General features: G+C 41.3%; 1 protein-coding gene across 4 annotated transcripts in view; it reads right to left on the bottom strand.

Moving 5' to 3' along the window:
- The window catches only part of ankrd12 (ankyrin repeat domain 12), a 220,906-nt gene that overhangs the window by 39,990 nt on the left and 157,795 nt on the right, over positions 1-23,121 (bottom strand). The window lies entirely within an intron of this gene.

Consider the following 23,121-nt stretch of genomic DNA (forward strand, 5'->3'; position numbering starts at 1 on the left):
CTGTCTTAGCAACTTCTTGCAGTAATTTAATGAGATGACGTGGGTTTATACGGGGAAGTCAGTTCCAAATTCTAAATTTTCAACAAGTGTAAATACTCTTTCTACATCCACCTGTTAAACTAAACTTATTTCTTGCACATGATCTATATCCCTCTATTCCAATATGCTCATTCACTTGTTTAAACATCACTATCATATCCAATTCTGTCAACACCCCAACAGCATGTTGCAGGCAGTTACTACTGTCTAAAACAAAACCTGTCCTACTCACACGAGGAAAAAACGTTGCTGGGGAACGCTGCTGCGTTCACCAGCAACTTTTATGTGTGTTGCCTGTCCTGCACATCTCTTTTAAACATTTTCCCAGCCGCCTTAAACCTATGTCCTCTAGTTTCTAACATTTCTACCTTGAGAAAAAGACTGGCTAATCTAGCTATAGCTCTCATTGTTTAATCTCTATAAGCTTCAATCGCTGATGCTCCAGAGAAAACAATCCATTTTTTCAACCTCTCATTATAGCTAATACTGTTTCCCAATGAGTTGTGGAAATGTGGATTTTTCTTTTGGTCCTGAGAAAGGCTGAAGATTCTCACACAACTTAAATAAAGGTTCTTAGATAATGAATAAAATTTAAGGCAGGTAAATAACGATAAAATACTATCCAACCAAAGCCAAGTTAAATGGCACAAAAGCCAAATGATACAGAACCAGAATCAGGTTTAATATCACTGGCATACAGTAGGTCATTAAATTTGTTTTGCAGCAACAGTGTAGTGCGATACATATTAAAAATATAAATTACAATAAATAACGATAGTGCAAATAGAGAGCAAAATATGAAAAAAATACTGAGGTAGGGTGCATGAGTTTATTGTCTATTCAGAAATCTGATGGCGGAGGGGAAGAAGTGACCCTGAGACATTGAGTGTGTGTCTTCAGGCTCCTGTACCTCCTCCTTGATGGCAAGTCCTGGATGACTGGTGTCCTTAATGGCAGATGCTACCTTTTTGAGGTATTGAACTTTGAAGATGTCCTTGATGCTGGTAAGGCTAGTGCCCATGATGGTGCTGGCTGAGTTTGCAACTTTCTGCAGCTTTTTCCCTGATCTTATGCAGTGGCCCCTCCATACCTGATGGTAATGCAACCACTCAGAATGGTACATCTGTAGAAATCTGTAGGAGACCTTGGTGACTTACCAAGTCTCCTCAAACTCCTAATGAAATATAGCTGCTGTTGTGCCTTCTTTGTAATTGCATCAATATGTTGGGCCCAGAAAAGATCTTCAGAGATGTTCAAAGTAAATTTATTATCAAAGTACACCAGTATCATACTATACTACCCTGAGATTCATGTTCTTGCAGGCTTTCACAGTAAATACTATGAAACACAATACAATCAATGAAAAACCGCAGAGTAGACAACCAATGTACAAAAGAAAACAAACTGTGCAAATACAAAAAATCCCCAAAATAATAATAACAATAAGTAAATAAGCAATAAATATTGAGAACATGATATGAAGAGTTCTGGAAAGTAAGTCCATAGGCTGTGGACACCCAGAAACTTGAAACTTACCCTTTCCACTACTAATCGCTTAATGAAGATTTCTGAAGTCCAGAATCAATTCTTGGTGAACCTCTGCTGTACTCTCTCAACATTCTTTCTGTAATTGGCTGACCAGAACTGCATGCAAATGTAGCCTAACTGAAGCTTTATACAGCTGCAATGTGACTTCCTGGCTCTTATACTCAATACCTGACTGATGAAGACAAGCATGCCATGGCAATTTCTTTACCCTTCTATCTTCTTGCATTGCCACTTTCAGGGAGTTATAGCCTTGAGTCCAAGACTCCCCTGTACATCAATGCCGTTAAGCAGTGGTCCCCAACCACCGGGCCACGGACCGGTACCGGGCTGCAAAGCATGTGCTACCGGGCCGCAAGGAAATGATTATGATTTGGCGATATGAAACGATATGAGTCAGCTGCACCTTTCCTCATTCCCTGTCACACCCACTGTTGAAATTTAACGCACTCGAGGTCATCAGTGACCCAAGATGCAAATGACCCAACACGTGCAAAGGAATGGGTCCGTGACTCATTTTATACTTTACCCATACTTTATACTTTAATGTTGCCAAACAATTGATACTAGAACGTACAATCATCACAGCGATACTTGATTCTGCGCTTCCCGCTCCCTGGATTACAAAACGGTAGTAAATATTAAAAATTTAAATTATAAATCATAAATAGAAAATAGAAAAATGGAAAGTAAGGTAGTGTAAAAAAGCCGAGAGGCAGGTCCGGATATTTGGAGGGTATGGCCCAGATCCGGGTCAGGGTCCGTTCAGCAGTCTTATCATAGTTGGAAAGAAGCTGTTCCCAAATCTGGCCGTACGAGTCTTCAAGCTCCTGAGCCTTCTCTCAGAGGGAAGAGGGACGAGGGACGAAAAGTGTGTTAGCTGGGTGGGTCTTGTCCTTGATTATCCCGGCAGCACTGCTCCGACAGCGTGCGGTGTAAAGTGAGTCCACGGACGGACTCACATTTGTGAATGTTTCTGGTGAATCTTCCATGTCAGCACGGGAAAAAGATCTCCTCGAGCTTACAAATGACGGTGGGCTGAAAAGTATGTTTGACATAACACCTCTGCCGGCATTCTGGATCAAAGTCAAGGTTGAATGTCCTGAGATAGCCACGAAAGCACTGAAAACATTGTTTCCATTTCCAACATCATATCGCTGCGAAGCGGAGTTTTCTGCAATGAATGCAACGAAAACTAAATTGTGGAATAGACTGGACATAAGGAACCCCCTTCGAGTATTGCTGTCTCCCATCACCCCTTGATGGGACCGTCTTGTTGCAGGGAAACAAGCCCAGGGCTCCCATTGATTCAGCGATATTGGTGTGTAGCAATGATTTTACATGTTCATATGAGGAAAATATGTGCGGTGTGTTTAATATCCAAACGTTACTTAAAATGTTATGATGCTATTGACCTATAAGTGACTTATAATTCAGTGGTTCCCGACCTCCGGGCCACGAAGAATGCAGCAGTACAGCAGTAGCCGGAACACACCCAGCACATCTTTAAGAAACAGCTGAAATAGACAAGCTAATTAATTAGGTGCCGCCTGGCACGTAAATGTCGGCCCAGATCAGAGGTGATTGCTGATTGCGTCACCACTGATCTGGGCTGGCATTTACGTGCCAGGCAGCACCTAATCAATTAACCTAACCTCGGCTTGCAGCCCAGAGGTTTGGGACCTGTTATAATTGACTTATCACTATATTCATGCGAGGAAAATATGCGCTATGTGTTTAATATTAAATTTGTTAGATAAACCCCTTTAGAAACTAAATTGAGTGTATTAGCCACTTATAAGTGACTTATAGTTGACTTATCACCTATATTTCGGTCGTGATTAACACGTCCACCGGTTGGACGGTCCGCAAGAATATTGTCAATATTAAACCGGTCCGCGGTGCAAAAAAGGTTGGGGACGCCTGGTGTTAAGGGTCCTGCCATTAACTCTATACTTTCTCCTTATATTTGACCTTCTAAAGTGTAATATCTCAAACTTGCAGAGACTAAACTCCATCTGCTATTTCTCTACCATACCTGCAGAGTATCAAAATCCAGCTGTATCCTTTGACAAATTTCTTTACCAAGGTTTGCACAATCAGCAAACTTACTAATCAGCCCCTTTACATTTTCATCCACATCATGTATGTCCATCACAAACAACTAAAGCCTCAGCATTGATCCCTGTAGAACACACTGGTCACAGACCTCAGTCAATATAACAGCTCAACAGCATTATCCTCTGTCTTATGAACAAACCAGTCTTCAATCCAAACTAACAATTGATCATGGAGCAGCAAATCATAAACACAATAAAGTCTGCAGATGCTGGAAATCCACAGCAACACACAGAAAAAGCAGGTCAGGCAGCATCAATGGAAATGAATAAACAGTCAATGTTTTGGGACGAGATGCTTCTCCAGGGTCTACGTATCTTAATCTTCTGGATTAGTTTACCCTGAGGGGCTCTGTAAAATATTATGTGGACAAAATCTACTGATCTCCCATCAATGATTTTAATCACTTCCTTTACTTTGTAAGGCATGACATGCTCCACACAAAGCCATATTGATTATCTCTAATTATTTCATATTCTTCTTAAATGTGAGCAAATCCTACAGCTAAGAATCCTTTCCAATAGCCTTGCTATCACTGTAAGGAATGTCTATATGTCTTTCCCACGGAATGCTTTGGTTTCCTCCCAAAGTCCAAGATTGTACTGGGTAGGTTAATTGGTCATTGTAGATTGTCCCATGATTATGTTAGTGTTGATCAGGGTTGTGGGATTGCTGGAAGGGGCAGAAGGACCTACTCTGTGCTGCATCCCTAAAAATTTAAAAAAAACAAATTCCTCCCTATACCTTTAAATTTGCCTTGTCTCCTTTCCAATCCTGACAAGGGTCTTCAATCTGCAGCATCAGCTCAGTTTCTCTTCCCATTAATGTGTCCTGATTTTCAGAACCTCCAGCATTTTATTTTATTTCATGTTTCCAACACTTGCAATTCTTCTTTTGATTTTCAATTCTTTCAACAAACTAGTGCAGGCATGGTGGGCTGGTGGACTTCTGCTGCATTTCTTTAAGATTCATTTCTGGAGTTGCATTAGTGCCATTCAATACACCTATTTAAGGATTTTTTTTTTAGATCATAAGAACACTCAGTCCTCTTTTATTGTCATTTAGAAATGCATACATGCATTAAGAAATGATGCAATGTTCCTCCAGAGTGATATCACAGAAAACAGGATAGACCAAAGACTAACACTGACAGAACCACATAATTATAACATATAGTTACAGCAGTGCAAAACAATACCATAATTTGATGAAGAACAGACCATGGGCACAGTAAAAAAAAGTCTCAAAGTCCCAAGTCGATTGACTCCGGAATCCCCGATAGCAGGTGGCAAAAGGGAGAAACTCCCTGCCATAAACCTCCAGGCACCGTCAACTTGCCGATACCTTGGAAGCAGCCGACTCTGAGTCCATCCGACCGAAAACTTTGAGCTTCTGACCAGCCTCTCCGATACAGCCTCCCGAGCGCCATCCTCTGCCGAGCACCTTCAACCTCTCCCTGGCAGCTGAAACATGCAAAGCCGAGGATTTCAAGGCCTTCAGCTCCAGAGGTCCCGGTTACCACACAGTAGCAGCGGCAGCGAAGTGGGCATTTCAGAAATTTTCCAGATGTTCCTCCGTGCTCTCACATCTATCTCCATCAAATCAGAATTGTGCACGGTCCCCTACTTGACAGATAACAGATATCATCACCGAAGTGGCCACGCGCGCTGCCGTCGCGCCATCTTTTCCCCCGTCCTGGGAGGTTATTCAACAGTTTTCACGTATGCTAGGTGTTTGCTTCACAAATAACTAAAATTAGTATTTCTTTTGGTGCTAAAGCTTCATCCGTTTCCAGCTTCATTTGAAGTAGCTTTGGATATGGGCAAAGAACCTAAAGTAGAGTTGTGAAAGGCATATTCAGTTTTCTTATGAATGTGGTCATGAAGATAAACATTACCTTGTGGCTTTTGAACTCCCTGACAAATGAAGCCTAACACACCATTTGCCTTTTTGGCAACCCTATCAACTTACACAGGAACTTTGAGGGATCTAGGAAACAGACTCCAAGACCCCTCTGTTCTTCCACATTGCTAAGAATCCTGCCATTAACGCTCTATTCTGCTTTCAAATTCAACCTTTCAAAGTGCATTGCTTCACACTTTTCTGGGTTGAATTCCATCTACCACTCTCAGACTGTTGCAACCTACATCAACCCTCCATAATCCACAATTCTACCAACATTCATGTCACCTGCGAACTTACTAAAATACCTTTTCTTTATTCAGGAATAATCATCTATAAAAATCACAAACAGCAGAGGTTCCAGAACAAATCACTGCAAAACACCGCTGTCACCGCAGGAGGGAGGGGAGCTGGGGGGGGGGGGGGGACTTTGAAGTTCTAACATTTAACTGTAATTCATTCTTTGGGGGCACTCCTCTGTTTTCATGGATGTTTGCAAAGAAAAAGCATTTCAGGAAGTATATTGTATACGTTTCTCTGACATTAAGTATACCTTTGAAACTTTTGAAACCAACCCCTTGGAAGAATCCATCTACTACCACCCTCTGCTTTCTATGGGCAAGCCAAGCCAATTCCTTACAGCCAAATTTCCCTTGATTCCATGTCTCCTGACTTTCTAAATGAGCCTACCATGGAAAACCTTTACAAATGTCTTTCTAAAATCCATATACACCATGTCCATTCCTCTAACTTCATTCATGTGCTTTGTCACATCCTCAGATTTCAATCAGGCTCGTGAGGCATGATCTGCCCCTCACAAGACCATACTCACTATCCTTAATTTTTCCTGATTATGTTGTATTTTTCTAGATGTACTGCTGTATACCATCTTTCATAACAGCTTCTAATGCAGGGGTCGGAAACCTTTTTGTCTCTGTGTGCTGGATCGCGTATTAATGAGCGGATGGTGGGCCAGATAAATGCCATAAAAAACATGAAATATGGGAATTATCCATTTAAATACATCTTGCTATGTTTTGCCTCAAATTAATGAACAACACATGCTAGAAAATCATTTGTGCTTAACCAAGGATGCCAATTAGTAATCAAAGAACTCAGTTTAGTTTTTCTGTCCCACCATTGCTGGTAGCCCATCAGTTGTGATACCAATTAGCTTTGACACATTAAGTTTCATTTCTGACATCATTTTCTGCAAAGCTTCAAAAATGTCTGCTCCAGTAACAGTGTCCTTCATAGGAATTAGTTGAATAAGCTCTTCAAAAATTTGAAAAGTTGAGGTCACTCCTCGCACAAACACTGCAAGTTCAGCAGTGTCTCTCAAGTCTGTACTCTCATCAAACGCAATTGGAAAAAAAAATGCAATTCGTTGCAGGCATCCCTTAAACAACTTTTAACATCTGCTGACATTTCTTTAACTCGCTGTGTGATCGTTCCTGCTGACAGGCTGATAGATGCAAATAAAGATTTCTTTTCAGGACAAACACTATCCACCACTGCCAGTAAACATTCTTTCACAAACTCTCCATCTGTAAAACGCTTAATCCTTTCTGCAATACATTTCGAGACTTTGTAGCTGGCACGGGTATTTCCTTCATTTTCACTGCTTTTTCGGCACTCAGCGTCTACCTTCCTGCGTTTTGCATTCATTGCCATTGGAATTTTTTTCTTTAATTTTATTTTGAAACGCCAGTTATTCAACAAGTATCGTAGCATATGTAAATATCTGGATATTTAGCATGGATTTCTTGTTAAAACACAGAGACGCTGTTTCTGTTTACAAGTTTGAAAGATCCCATCTGAAAACCTTCACGTACACGGAGAGTATCTAATACATGTTAATAGGGTAATCTGCCTTCCCGTCATTCGTATATACCAGAGTTTGGTTTGGAACAAAACGGAACCTGGGGCCAGTGTATGCCATGCATGTCAATCAGTGTGGTCGCGTGAAACACTCAGAATAAGGAAAAATCGCTCACGGGCCGGATAAGCATAGTATCTCAATATTTGCTCGCGGGCCGTAGGTTGCCTACCCCTGTTCTAATGTCTTCCCTGTGACAGCCATTATGCTAATTCACTGGCAGTTTCTTGCTGCTGGCCATCTCACTTCTTTGATTACAATGCTACTTTCCAATCCAAAGATACCTTACCTGAACCTTTCGAAAATTAAAACCACTACACTGCAGAATGAAATACAAAATTCACCTGCATCTCTAAAATCTACAGCTCCTACCAATAAGGATCAGGACCTCAAATTAATATACCATCATTCCACTTGTTCTAAATCTTGGAATTCCTACACTACGGAAATAGCTTTGTCAGAACAGCAACCTGGCTTAGCACAATATTACATAGGAACATAAGAAATAGGAGCAGGAGTAAGCCATCTGGCCTATTGAGTCTGCTCTGCCATTCAATAAGATCATGGCTGATCTGGCCATGGATTCATCTCCACCTATCCGCTTTTTTCCTCATAGCCCTTAATTCCCCTACTATGCAAAACTCTACCCAACCTTGTCTTAAATATATTTACTGATGTAGCCTCCACTGCTTCACTGGACAGAGAATTCCACAGATACACCACTCTCTGGGAAAAGCAGTTCCTCCTCATCTCCGCCCCAAATCTAATCCCCAAAATCTTGAGGCTATGTCCCCAAGTTCACAGGGAATTAACGATATGTAATAAACACTAGCCTTGCCAGCAACACCTGAAGAAAAATGAACTAAATGCATCCCAGCATTGCTCAAAAAGAGCACTGCTTAGAAAATAACATCCTATATTGCCCTGATGCAAGAGTCACATTAGTTTGAAAAGGGGACTCACTTTTGATTTCTGAGTAGTATAAAACAACTCGGAAATGGTTATTATGAACTTCATACCTGGAAAGATTGTACACCACCGAATAAAGTGCTACACAATTAAATTATCAAGGAAACAAGCCTAAATGAACTATGAACTAATTATTTAGAATATACATTTTAGATTACTACTTTATGCTATATTGTTAGTCACAATTTAAATAATTTTTTTAGATTTTAGGTCTGCAAGAGGGTTTATAGTCTTTACAATTTTTCATCTGAGCATCAATATTGCTAATATTCAACATCAGCTCACAATTTTTTTTACATTTAACTAAAATGCTAATTATTTCAAATAATAATTAAGGATGAAATTACAGAACTGAACTCGCGCATAAAAAGGACTGATTTGTAAATTTTATATTTTTGTTTGGAGTCACAGAAACATAAAAAACCTACAGCACAATACAGGCTCTTCGGCCCACAAAGCTGTGCCGAACATGTCCTTACCTTAGAACTACCTAGGCTTACCCATAGCCCTCTATTTTTCTAAGCTCCATGTATCCATCCAGGAGTCTCTTAAAAGACCCTATCGTTTCTGCGTCCACTGTCGCCGCCGGCATCCCATTCCATGCACTCACCACTCTCTGTGTAAAAAAACTTACGCATTCTGAAGCAGCTCCACTAACAGAGTTTCAAGTATGCAGAGTTTTATCCATCTAACAATAACAGGATCTTCCGTATTAAAATATGATACCTCTCAGGAAAGCAGAATAATTTAACACCTGTGGTTGATAATGTAGAAGCAGGCCTTCCCAAGACAGGTAAGACCTACTTCCAGCCCAACTTCAAATGATAAAATTCTAGCCAGAGGATCTTCAAGTTCCTGGGAGCGAATGTCACCTGTGTGGTCCAACCAAGTAGATGCCATGGCATGGCCAAGAAAGCTCACAAACACTTCCACTTCCTGAAGAAATTTGGAATATCCCCATCAGCCCTCACCAATTCTTAGTGATGCTCTATATAAAGCATCCTCTCAGAATGCACTACAGTTTGTACAGCAACAACTCTACCCAAGGACCCTATGGAAAATCCTGGCAATTCTGGACTATGTTTCTCACCCTCTGCATGCTACCTTGACTGAACAGAGAAGCGCTTTTAGTAGTAGACTAAGACAACTGTGCTGCTTCAAAAACTGCTGTGAGGTCATTCTTACCCACGGCCATTAGGCTCTATAATGTGTCAAACTATAGCCGGGGAAGTGATGACCACCCTCCCACCCCCATTAGACTGTCTGAAGTAACTTATATTTTTATTCTTTTTTACTTCTCTTCTAGTATTTGTATATCTGTGCACTTGTAATGCTACTGTGACACTGTAATTTCCTTTGGGATCAATAAAGTATCTATCTACAACCACAATAGATCAGAAAGAGTTCTGGACACAGCTCAGTATATCACAAATGAAAGAGAAAATCTGCAGTTGCTGGAAATCCAAATAACACACACATAATGCTGGAGGCACTCAGCAGGCCAGGCAGCATCTATGGAAAAGAGTACAGTCAACATTTTGGGCTGACATCCTTCAGCAGGAGTGGAGAGAAAAAAATGAGGAGTCAGAGTTAGGGGGTGGGGGAGTGGAGGGAGAAACTCAAGGTGACAGGTGAAACGGTGGCGGTGGGGAGAAAGGGTGAAGTAAAGAGTTGCGAAGTTCATTGGTGAAAGAGATACAGTGGCATGTAAAAGTTTGGGCACCCCTAGTCAAAATTTCTGTTACTGTGAATATCTAAGCGAGTAAAAGATGAACTGATTTCCAAAAGGCATAAAGTTAAAGATGACACATTTCTTTAATGATTTAAGCCAGATCACTTTTTTTTAATTTCCATCTTTTACAGTTTCAAAATAACAAAAAAGGAAAAGGGCCCAAGGCAAAAGTTTGGGCACCCTGCATGGTCAGTACTTAGTAACACCCCTTTTGGCAAGTATCACAGCTTGTAAACGCTTTCTGTAGCCAGCTATGAGTCTTTCAATTCTTGTTTAGGGGATTTTTGCCCATTTTTCCTTGCAAAAGGTTTCTAGTTCTGTGAGATTCTTGGGCCGTCTTGCATGCAATGCTCTATAAAGGTCTATCCACAGATTCTCGATGTTTAGGTCGGAGGATTGTGAGGGCCATGGCAAAACCTTCAGCTTGCACCTCTTGAGGTAGTCCATTGTGGATTTTGAGGTGTGTTTTGGATCACTGTCCTGTTGTACAAGCTATCCTCTTTTCACCTTCAGCGCTTTTTTTTTTTACAGAGGTGTTCTTTTCATGAAATTTTGCACCCTCTTTTCTCCAAACATACCTTTGCTCATTGCGGCCAAAAAGTTCTATTTTAACTTCATCAGTCCACAGGACTTGTTTCCAAAGTGCATCAGGCTTGTTTAGATGTTCTTTTGCAAACTTCTGATGCTGAATTTTGGCCGCAATGAGCAAAGGTATGTTTGGAGAAAAAAGGGTGCAGGATTTCATGAAAAGAACCCCTCTCCAACTGTTAAGCACGGGGGTGGATCGATCATGCTTTGGGCCTGTGTTGCAGCCCGCGGCACGGGGAACATTTCACTGGTAGAGGGAAGATGAATTCAATTAAATACAGGTTTCCCCCCGCCATCCGAAGGTAGAGCATTCCTATGAAATGGTTTGTAAAAATGGTTTGTAAGCCAGAATGTCATAAAGTGAAGAAGCAATTACCATTTATATGGGAAAAATTTGTGAGTGTTCGCAGACCCAAAAAATAACCTACAAAATCATGTCAAATAACACATAAAACCTAAAATAACAGTAACATATAGTAAAAGCAGGAATGATATGATAAATACACAGCCTATATAAAGTAGAAATACTTCTCTACAATCATTGCCGCACTGTTCTCATGCAAAATCTCACGCAAGCACTCTCGGCAGAAACACTCACTCCAGTAACCTTTAAGCTATGAAGCTGCCAAATCATACTAAATAATACATAAAAATATACAGCCTATATAAAGTAGAAATGATGTATGTACAGTGTAGTATCACTTACTGGAATTGGGAAGACAGCACCGAGCACATTGATGACGGTGTGTTAGGCTGAGTCGTCAGAGGTTGGGGTTGTGCAGTGGTCCCCAACCTCCAGGCCGCCGACTGATACCGACCTGCGCAGCATGCAGTGGTAGCCAGGATGCACCCAGCACATCTTTAAGAAAAAAGCCGAAATAAACAAGCTAATTAATTAGGTGCCACCTGGCACGTAAATATCGGCCCAGATGAGAGGCAACGCAATCGGCAATCACCTCTGATCTGAGCCGACATTTACGTGCCGGACGGCACCTAATTAATTACCTTGTTTATTTCGGTTTTTTTCTTAAAGATGTGTTGGGTGCATCCCGGCTACCGCTACATTCTCTGCAGCAATGTATTGGTCCGCGGCCTGGGGTTTGGGGTGGTGGGACAGTGGGGTGTCATCTCATTGTCGTCTGTTTCCATCAGGGCAGGCAGGTCATCTTCTTCTATGTCTGCCTGCCTCGATGTTGAAGGTCGAGGTTCGTCGTCTGCTGTGGCTGATGTGGAAGGCTTGCTTGACTGCTTAGCCTCGCGCATTTTTCTATCATACAGTTCTTTGTAAGCACCCAAACCATCTTGCAAATATGCTCTAAATCTACGTACCCTTTCAAAATTAAAGTCATACTTTTCTGCAATCATTGCAGCGAAAATCTCACGCAGTTGCTTCACATTCAGTTCCTGTACGATTTCACTTTCGGTCCGTTCGCTATTGCATTCAGTTTCCATTGTTATCCTTTCCCCTTCCAATTGCATCAGCTCTTCATCTATCAGTTCTTGGTCATGGGATGCCAAAACCTCTTCAACATCATCTTCGTCAACTTCCACAAGCCAAACTCACTTTGTCCTTACTTCGTTCACCACGAACACTTAATTATGTCTAGTCTTACGCTAAGTGTAACACCCTTACGAGCTCTTTTAGGCTTTTCCGATACCTTAGAACTCATCTTGCTAACTGCTGCTCACAGGCACGTGTTTAAGCAATGCTGGCTAGAATGCAGTTCCGGGGGAGGAGCTTGGCTGCTCAGGGCGCGCGCTGCCTTTTTTCGTAACACTGAAAACACCTTCTGTTAGCGAAAACAGGTAACTAATGTAGATCTTTCGGAACAGTGAGGTTTCGTAAAGCGAACGTTCGAAAAGCGGGGGACACCTGTACCAGCAAATTCTGGAAACAAACATCACACCATCTGTTAAAAAGCTGACAATGAAAAGAAGATTGTTTCTACAACAGGATAATGATCCTAAATACACCTCAAAATCCACAACGGAGTACCTCAAGAGGCGCAAGCTGAAGGTTTTGCCATGGCCCTCACGTGCCCTGACCTAAACATCATCGAGAATCTGTGGATTGACCTCAAAAAAGCAGTGTATGCAAGACGGCCCAAGAATCTCACAGCACTAGAAGCCTTTTGCAAGGAAGAATGGGTGAAAGTCCCCCAAACAAGAGTTGAAAGACTCTTAGCTGGCTACAAAAAGTGTTTACAAGCTGTGATACTTGCCAAAGGGGGTGTTACTAAGTACTGACGATGCAGGGCGCCCAAACTTTTGCTTTGGGCCCTTTTCCTTTTTTGTTATTTTGAAACTGTAAAAGATGCAAATAAAAAAAGCAATCTTGCTTAAAACATTAAAGAAATGTGTCATCTTTAACTTTATGTCTTTTGGAAATCAGGTCATCTTTTACTCGCTTAGCTATTCACAGTAACAGAAATTTTGACCGGGGTGCCCAAACTTTTGCATGCCACTATACAGGGCTGGTGAAGGGGGAATCTAATAGGAGAGGACAGAAGGTCACAGGGGAAAGAAAAAAGGGGGAGGAGCACCTGAGGGATGCGATAGGCAGGCAGGAGATAAGCTGAGAGAGGGAAAGGGGATGGAGAATAGAGAAGGTGGGGGCAGGGGGAGATTACTGGAAATTCAATAAATCCATGTTCATGTCATCAGGTTGGAGAAATACAGTGTGTTGCTCCTCCAACCTGAGCGTGGCCTCATTGTGACAGTAGAAGAGGCAATGGATGGACATGTCGGAATGGGAACGGAAAGTGGAATTAAAGTGGGTGGTCACTGGGAGATTCTGCTTTTTCATGTTTGGCGAAGCAGTCTCCCAATCTACATCAGGTCTCACCAATATACCAAAAGACCACATTGGGAGCACCAGATACAATAGATGACCCCAACAGGCTCACAGGTAAAGTGTCGCCTCATCTGGAAGGACTGTTGTGGGACTTGAATGGCATTGAGGGAGGAGCTGTAGAGGCACGTGTAGCACTTGCTTTGTTAGTAAGGATAAGTGCCGGGAGGGAGATCAATGGAGAGAGATGAATGGACAAGGGAGTCACATAGGGAGCGATTCCTGCGAAAAGCAGAAAGTGGGGGAGGGAAAGATGTGCTTGGTGGTGGGATCCCATTGGAGATGGCGGAAGTTACGGAGAATTATGTGCTGGATTAAGTGTCAGTAAATCACAGAGGCCAGCCTTCCCTTCATGCATTGTCTACACTTCTCATTGTCCCAGTAAAGCACCCAGCATAAACTGCCCACCCACCCCAAATACTCTTTTCTCCCCTCTTCCAACAGGTATAAGATACAAAAAACCTGAAAGCACATACCACTAGGTCCAAGAACAGTTTGACCCTACTGTTGTAAGACTATTAAACGGTTCTGTAGTATACTAAGATGGACCCGACCTCAAAATCTACCTTGTTATAATCTTGCACCTTTATTGGTCACCCGACTGTACTGTCTCTGCAGCTGTAACACTTTATTATGCATTCTGGTTGTTCTACCTTGTACTCAATGCACTGTGTAATGAATTAATCTGTATGAACAGCATGCAAGATAAGCTTTTCACCATATCTCAGTACATGTGACAATAAAAAAATTAATTTCAGCTTCCAAAGAAATTTTACATTTAAAAACTCTGATAATGGTCCTCCCCCAAAATCCCCCAACTCACTCAACCTGTCTTGATACCAGTTCTACAAGCAGCTAATCATAATCCCAATGTTCACAGATCTCAATATTGAACTTGTCTATACATTACATCCAGCAGTCAATTGTGCACTTGATCACCTATATGGCAGCACCACATTTCTCCCCTGCCCTTTGTCCCCAATCCTAAACGTTCTTGATAATCTTTGAAGCTCCAATGCTTCACTACTGACTAATAATTTAACCAAGAGTTTCAGTTCCCTTCCCACACTATCATTTAATTGCATTTCACCATTTTCTCCACAGGTCTCGTGCATGAAAGAATTTTGTGGCAGTGTGCCCTCAGAATGAAGAGTTCATTGGCTCACTGCACAATACAAGTTTGATGTACATTTCCCAGGCCAGCAATATCTGGGTTAATATCTTAATGTCTTTCTATTATGCTGTTTCAGCAAAATATTTGCAAACATTTTATTTTTAGAACAATTCTCATTCATTCTAAGATCATCTTTTACATATTACAGCAGATAGAAAGACTGTCATAATTTCACCGGATTGGTGAATCTTCCTAATAGAAACTAGGACACTTAGGCCCATGTTACTAGGCGCATCATTTGTCCCTTCCTCACTTCCCTACACCTCATTAAATTAATGACTTTTATAGATTCATGCAAATAGAACAGTGTTCAAAAGGACTAATCACACACGCTTGCCATGGAATTCTTGAGCTATTTATCATTATAGAATTGGCAATAATATCTCCTCCATGTTCTCCATCAGTAAAGGTGCACCACAGGCTGTGTGCTTAACCCCCTGCTCTACTTGCTTGACTGTGTGGCTAAGCACAGCTCCAATGCATATTCAAGTTTGCTGACAATACCACCGTAGTAGGCCAAATCAAAGGCAGTGATGAATGAGCATATAGGAGGGAGACTGAAAATCTGGCGGAGACATGTCATAACAACAACCTCTTACTCAACGTCAGCAAGACCAAGGAGCTGATTATTGACTTCAGGAGAAGGAAATCAGAGTTCCATGAGCCAGTCCTCATCAGAGGATCAGAAGTGGTGTGATCAGCAACTTTAAGTTCCTCAGTGTTATTATTCTGGAGGACTCATTCTGGGCCCAGCACATATGCAATTACAAAGTAAGCACAGCAGCACCTTTACTTCCTTAGGAGTTTGCAGAGATTCAGCTTGACATCTAAACTTCGACAAACATCTATAGATGTGTAATAGAGAATATAGTAACTGGCTGCATCAGAGTCTGGTATAGGAACACCAACTCCCTTGAACGGGAAATCCTACAAAAAGTAATGGATATGGCCCAGTCTATTACTGGTAAAACCCTTTCCATCATTGATCACATCTACACGAAATGCTGTATCCATCACCAGATATCCCCAGCATCTAGGCCATACTCTCTTCTCACTGCTGCCCTCATTAAGAAGGTACAGGAGCCTCAGGACTCATACCACGGGGTTCAGGAACAATTATTATCCCTCAACCATCAAGCTCTTGAACCAAAGGGGATAAGTTCACTTGCCCTGTCATTGAAATGTTCCCACAACCAATGGACCCACTTTCAAGGACACTTTATGTTCCCAATATTTATTATTTATTTATTTTTGTATTTGCACAGTTTGTTGTCTTCTGCACTTTGGTTAAATGCCCAATTTGGGCAGTCATTTATTGATTCTGTTATTTCATATCTTTATTGAACACATTGTTTAATCATTCACAGTCCAGGCTGGAAAATAAATGTGAACCCTTGTATTTAATAACTGATAGAACCAATAACATTTCCTGTAGCTGCCGATCAGATTTGCACAACAGAGAGGAGGAATATTTGACAACTTTGCCATACAAAACTCTTTCAGTTTATCAATATTTCTGGGATACCTTGCATGAACAGCCCTCTTCAGGTCATTCCACAGCATCTCAATTGGGTTAAGGTCCGGACTCTGACTTAGTCATTCCAAAACACAAATTTTCTTCTTTTTAAACCATTCTGTTGTTGATTTACACTTGTGTTTTGGATAATAGTCTTGTTGAATCATCCAAATTTTACTAAACTTCAGGTGATGGACCACTACCCTGACATTTTCCTATAAAATGTTCTGATACAATTTTGAATTTATTGCTCCCTCAATGATTGGAAGTTGTCCTGGCCCTGATGCAGCAAAGCAATCCCAAACCATGATGCTCATTCCACCATGTTTCACACCTGGGATGAGGCTTTGGTGTTGGAGAACAGTGCTCTTTTCCCTCCAAACATAGCAGTGTGCGTTTCTGTCAAAAAGTTCAGCTTTTGTCTCATCTAACCACAGAACACTGTCCCAGAAGCGTTCTGGAACATCCAGGTGGTCTTTTGAAAACTTGAGATGTGCAGGATTTTTTTTGAAAAGCAGTGGTTTCCTCCGAGGTGTCCTTCCATGAACACTGCTCTTGTTCAGTCTTTTTCTTATAGCAGACACGTGAACAGAGACTTTAGCAAGTTCTAAAGATTTCTGCAGGCCTTTTGCTGTTATCCTTAGGTTCTTTTTCACCTCCTTCAGCATTGCACATTGTGCTCTTGGTGTGACCTTTACAGGATGCCCACTCCTAGGGAGATCAGCAAAAGTACTGACTTTACTCCATTTGTAGATAGTTTCTCTTGCTATAGACTGATGAACACTCAGATCTTCAGAAATGCTTCTGTAGCGTTTTCCAGCTTCATGCATCTCTACAATTCTCCTAAGGTCCTCTGACAATTGTTTTGATCAAGGCATGGTGCACATAAGCTGATCTTTCTTGAGAAGAAAAGGCTCTGTCTGCAACCTGACTTGTGTCTTTCTTTTTAAATAGAGGGCAGGGCACTTCTACAACCCACACCTCCAATCTCATTTCATTGATTAGAACACCTGACTTCAAATAGCGATTGTAGAAGGTATTGCCCCAGAGGTTCACATACATTTTTGAACCTAGACTGTGTTTGTTTAAATGGTGTACTCATTATTGACAAGAAGTACAATTGTTTGTGTGTTATTAATTTAGGAAGATTGCACTCATCTACTATTGTGACTTAGATGAAGATCAGACCACATTTTACAAGTAATTAATGCAGAAAACCAGGTAACTGCGAAGAGTTCAAACTTTTTCTTGCGACTGTATATGCACTTTGATATTAAATTTACGTTGAACTTCATAGGCTTTCCAGAAGGCTTACCACCATACTCCAATTACAAAAAGATGAAGAATAACAGTAAGGTTGGAAAAGGAGTACACCCTACGTTATTAGATGCAATACTTCTAAACAACAGCAAAATCCAAGAGAAGACAAGAGACTGTAGGGTCTCTATGTAAAACACTGACTATCCCTCTCCTCAGATGCTGCCCAACCTGCTGAGCTCCTCCAGTAGTTTGTTCTTCAATTAAATCTCTGCATTCTTTGCATATCCAATTACCCATCCAAGTGCCTCTTAAACGCCCATTGCATCTGCTTCCACCACTACCCATGCAGTGATTTCAAGACACCCATCACTGATTATTATTTTTTAAAAGCCTGCTCTGCAGACTTCCTTTGAAACTCCTCCTCTTACACTAAATGCATGCCCTCTAATATTTGATATTTTGACCCTAAAATAATGATATTGGTTGCCTACTCTGCTAATGCCTTTTATAATTTTATGAACTTCTATGAGGTGCCATCTCAGCTACCAATGCTCCAAAGAAAACAACCCTAATTTGTCCAACCTCACGCTCATGCCCTTGAATCCAAGCAACATGCTGTATACATCACCCGTATCCTCTTCAAAGTCTCTACATCCTTTCTATATGAGGCTATTGAAATGGAATTTCATGCTCCAGACATAGCTTAACCAGTTTTATAAAGCTGCAACATGTTACTGATTCAAAGTCAGCGCCACAATAAGACAAGCGTGCCATATGCTTTCTTTACCACCTTATCAATTTGTGCGGCAACTTTCAGGGAGCTATGGACTTGGACCCCAAGATCCCTCTGTACATCAACCCTAAGGGTCCTGGCATTTTGACTGTGTACTCTCCCTTTACAGATTAAACTGCACCTGGTAGATATCCCACACAGTATCTTTTGAGAATCTTCTACACTATCCATAATACCACCAACTTTTGGCTTTGAGGAGTCTACTTTAATATTGGGTAGCCTGCACTTCGCAGCCTAGTTAATGTCTTTTTAAATTTTGCTCTTTACTGTTACTGTAATCCCTCATTCAAATGTTTAATGCTAATGAAAGACTAGAATCTCTGAAATAATTGAAAGACAGCATCTCACACACAAAATGTTGGAGAAACTCAGCAGGCTGGGCAGTTCCGGCCAAAAAGATCAACTGTACTCTTTTTCATAGATGCTGCCTGGCCTGTTGAGTTCCTCCAGCATTTTGTGTGTGTTGCTTGGACTTCCTGCATCTGTAGATTTTCTCATTTGTGGAAAGACAGCATCCAATGGACTGTCCCATTTTTGTTCATAAATAGGCTTCTGCAATATTGCTGAAAGGAGTAAAATTATTACTGAAGGATGCTCTATGTCTTTACTCCATGACGCATGACTATTACAATCTGAATAGATGATTGGGTCTGAGATATGGAGGAATATTTAAGTGAATGGTAGTATATTCAGTGGTGGTCATTTAAGCTGAAAGAAATGGAAATTCAGCTCTGTGGATGATGCAGTCAAAACAAAAGTCAGACAGTTAAATCTACTGTGGGTTGAGATACTATCATGATGTTTTCCCAGTAAGCTACACAACCGGTACACATTGCTACAATGACAGTTCTAACCTTATGATGCTCAAAATCCAGTAACAAATGATTCACTGCTATAGTTTTACTTTCATCATAGTTTCACTCACCAAACTTACTAAAATGATTATGCTGTGACACATATCATGGTAATGACTAGTAGAACTCACAATGATGCTTTCTGTTGAAATAGAGGCTTGATGAACATAATGCTTCTCTCCAATTGCCTAATATGGAACTCAATGGATTGGAATGGTACTTAGAAGAGATTGTAGCAAAATAAATGGCTCAGAACAGAGTCGGCGATATGCATAGCTCTTTGACAACTCAGTGTTTCAATTAATTGGTTTAAAAACTGTATTCTGTACAGAGGCTGGACAGTTAACTGGATTAGCAGTCATTCATTCAGATTATTGGTGTTGGTTATTATTGTCAAGGGTACTAAGATACAGTGAAAAGCTTGTTTTGCACAGGTGGTATTAAGAACTTCCAATTAGAAGTTGTTATAGCACTCATTTGCCAAGGAAGGAGCTGATAATTTACAAAAATTGATTGGAATGCTGAAGAACACAGCTAAACCTTTCACCCTGAACCCATAATCTCTAGTTCTAATCTCACCCAACCTCAGTGGAAAAAGCCTGCTTGCATTTGCCCAATCTATAACCTCTCATAACTCTGTAGACCTCCATCGAATCTCCTCTCAATCTTCTATACTCAAGAGAATAAAATTCTAACCTATTCAACCTCTCCCTATAACTCAGGTCCTCAAGTCCTGGAAACATCCTTGTTAATGTACTTTGCATTCATACAATCTTATTGACATCTTTCCTGTAGGTAGGTGACTAAAACAGCACACAATACTCCAAGTAGGCCTCAGCAACATCTTATACGACTTCAGCATAACATTGCATCTTTTGTACTAAAAATTTTAACTTATGAAGGTCAATGTACCAAAAGCTTTCTTTATGGCCCTATATACCTGTGACACCATTTTCAATTAATTATAGATTTGTACTCCCAGATCCCTCTGTTCTACCACCCTCCTCAGTGCCCTACAGCTCACCGTCTCAAGTCCTATCCTGGTTTGTCCTCCCAAAGTGCAATACCTCGCACTTGTCTGCATTAAAATTCATCTGGATTTTTCAGCCCATTTTTCCAGCTGGTCTGAATGCCGCTCCAAGCTTTGATAGTCTACCTCACTCTCCACTGCACCCCCCATTTTGGTGTCATCGGTAAATCTGCTCATCTAATTTAACAAATTATCATCCAGATTGTTGATATAGATAACAAACAACTGAACCAGCACCAATCCCTGTGGCACACCACAAGGCACAAGTCTAAAGTCAGAGAGGCAAGCATCTACTACGCAAACACGAGGAAATCTTCATATGCTGCACCTTATTTATTTATTTACCCCCCCCCCTCCTTTTCCCTCTCTCTTTTTTCTCCCTCTGTCCCTCTCACTATAACTCCTTGCCTGCTCTCCATCCTCTGGGCTCCCCTCCCCCTTTCTTTCTCCCTAGGCTTCCCATCCCATGATCCTCTCTCTTCTCCAGACTCGTATCCCTTTTGCCAACCAACTTTCCAGCTCTTAGCTCCCTCCCTCCCCCTCCTGTCTTCTCCTATCATTTCGGATCTCCCCCTCCCCCTCCCACTTTCAAATTTCTTACTATCTCTTCTTTCAGTTAGTCCTGACGAAGGGTCTTGGCTCAAAACATCAACTGTACCTCTTACCACAGATGCTGCCAAGCATCTATTATCACTCTCCTGCTTCTCCCGCAAAGCCAATGTGTAATCCAATTTACTACCTCATCTTGAATGCTAAGTGACTGAACCTTTTTGACCTTGCAGGACCTTGTCAAAGGCCTTGATAAAATCCACGTAGACAACACCCACTGCTTTAAACTCACTAAGAGTGGTTAGACATGACCTACCACGCACAAAGCCATGCTGAACATCTCAATTCAGTCCCTTAGATATACATATACAGTGGCATGCAAAAGTTTGGGCATCTTTGGTCAAAATTTCTGTTACTGTGAATAGTTAAGTGAGTAGAAGATGAACTGATCTCCAAAAGTCATAAAGTTAAAGATGAAACATTCTTTTCAACATTTTAAGCAAGATCACTGTATTATTTTTGTTTTGTACAATTTTAGGGTGTAAAAAAAAAGGAAAGGAGCACCGTGCAAGAGATGTGAGCTCTCATAACTTTTACCAAGGTCTCAGACCTTAATCAGCTTGTTAAGGCTACAGCTTTTTCACAATCATCATTAGAAAAGGCCAGGTGATGCAAATTTCAAAGCTTTATAAATACCCTGACTCCTCAAACTTTGTCCCAACAATCAGCAGCCATGGGCTCCTCTAAGCAGCTGCCCAGCACTCTGAAAATTAAAATAAATGATGCCCACAAAGCAGGAGAAGGCTATAAGAAGATAGCAAAGCGTTTTCAGGTAGTCCTTTCCTCAGTTTGTAATGTCATTAAGAAATGGCAGTTAACAGGAATGGTGGAGGTCAAGTTGAGGTCTGGAAGACCGAGAAAACTTTCCGAGAGAACTGCTCGTAGGATTCCTAGAAAGGCAAATCAAAACCCCTGTTTGACTGCAAAAGATCTTCAGGAAGATTTAGCAGACTCTGGAGTGGTGGTGCACTGTTCTAGTGTGCAGCGACACCTGCACAAATAGGACTTTCATGGAAGAGTCATCAGAAGAAAACCTTTCCTGCGTCCTCACCACAAAATTCAGCGTCAGAACTTTGCAAAGGAACATCTAAACAAGCCTGATGCATTTTGGAAACAAGTCCTGTGGACTGATGAAGTTAAAATAGAACTTTTTGGCCGCAATCAGCAAAGGTATGTTTGGAGAAAAAAGGGTGCAGAATTTCATGAAAAGAACACCTCTCCAACTGTTAAGCACGGGGGCGGATCGATCATGCTTTAGGCTTGTGTTGCAGCCAGTGGCACGGGGAACATTTCACTGGTAGGGGGAAGAATGAATTCAATTAAACACCAGCAAATTCTGGAAGCAAACATCACACCATCTGTAAAAAAGCTGAAGATGAAAAGAGGATTGCTTCTACAACAGGATAATGATCCTAAACACACCTCACAATCCACAATGGACTACCTCAAGAGGCATAAGCTGAAGTTTTTGCCATGGCCCTCACAGTCCCCTGACCTAAACATCATCGAAAATCTGTGGATAGACTGCAAAAGAACAGTGCATGCAAGATGGCCCAAGCATCTCACAGAACTAGAAACCTTTTGCAAGGAAGAATGGGCGAAAATCCCCCAAACAAGAATTGAAAGACTCTTAGCTGGCTACAGAAAGTGTTTACAAGCTGTGATACTTGCCAAAGGGGGTGTTACTAAGTACTGACCATGCAGGGTGCCCAAACTTTTGCTTTGGGCCCTTTTCCTATTTTGTTATTTTGAAACTGTAAGACATGGAAATAAAAAAGTAATCTTGCTTAAAATATTAAAGAAATACGTCATCTTTAACTTTATGCCTTTTGGAAATCAGGTCATCTTTTACTCGCTTAGCTATTCACAGTTACAGGGATTTTGACCAGGGATGTCCAAACTTTTGCATGTCACTGTATATATCTGATCCCTTAGAATACCTTCCACTACTGATGTCTGACTCACCAGCCCATAAATTCCTGGCTTATTCTTACAGCCTTTCAACAATGGAACAACATTAGCTATTCTCCAATTTTCCAGCACCTCACCCATGTCAAAGAACGTTTTAGATACCTCTGCTAGGGCCCCTTCAATTTCTTCACTAGCTTCCCACAGGGTCTGATGGAACACCTTGTCAGGCCCTGGGGATTTATCCACCCTAACTTGCCTTAAGAGCTTTGGTCAGTGACCAATCCTGACATCAGAAGTTTTGAGAGGAGGGGACTTCAAGCAGATCCACTGCCTGAGTACACAGGTGGCAGC

This window comes from Mobula birostris, chromosome 1 (assembly GCF_030028105.1).
Source record: "Mobula birostris isolate sMobBir1 chromosome 1, sMobBir1.hap1, whole genome shotgun sequence".
Taxonomy (NCBI): Eukaryota; Metazoa; Chordata; class Chondrichthyes; order Myliobatiformes; family Myliobatidae; genus Mobula; species Mobula birostris.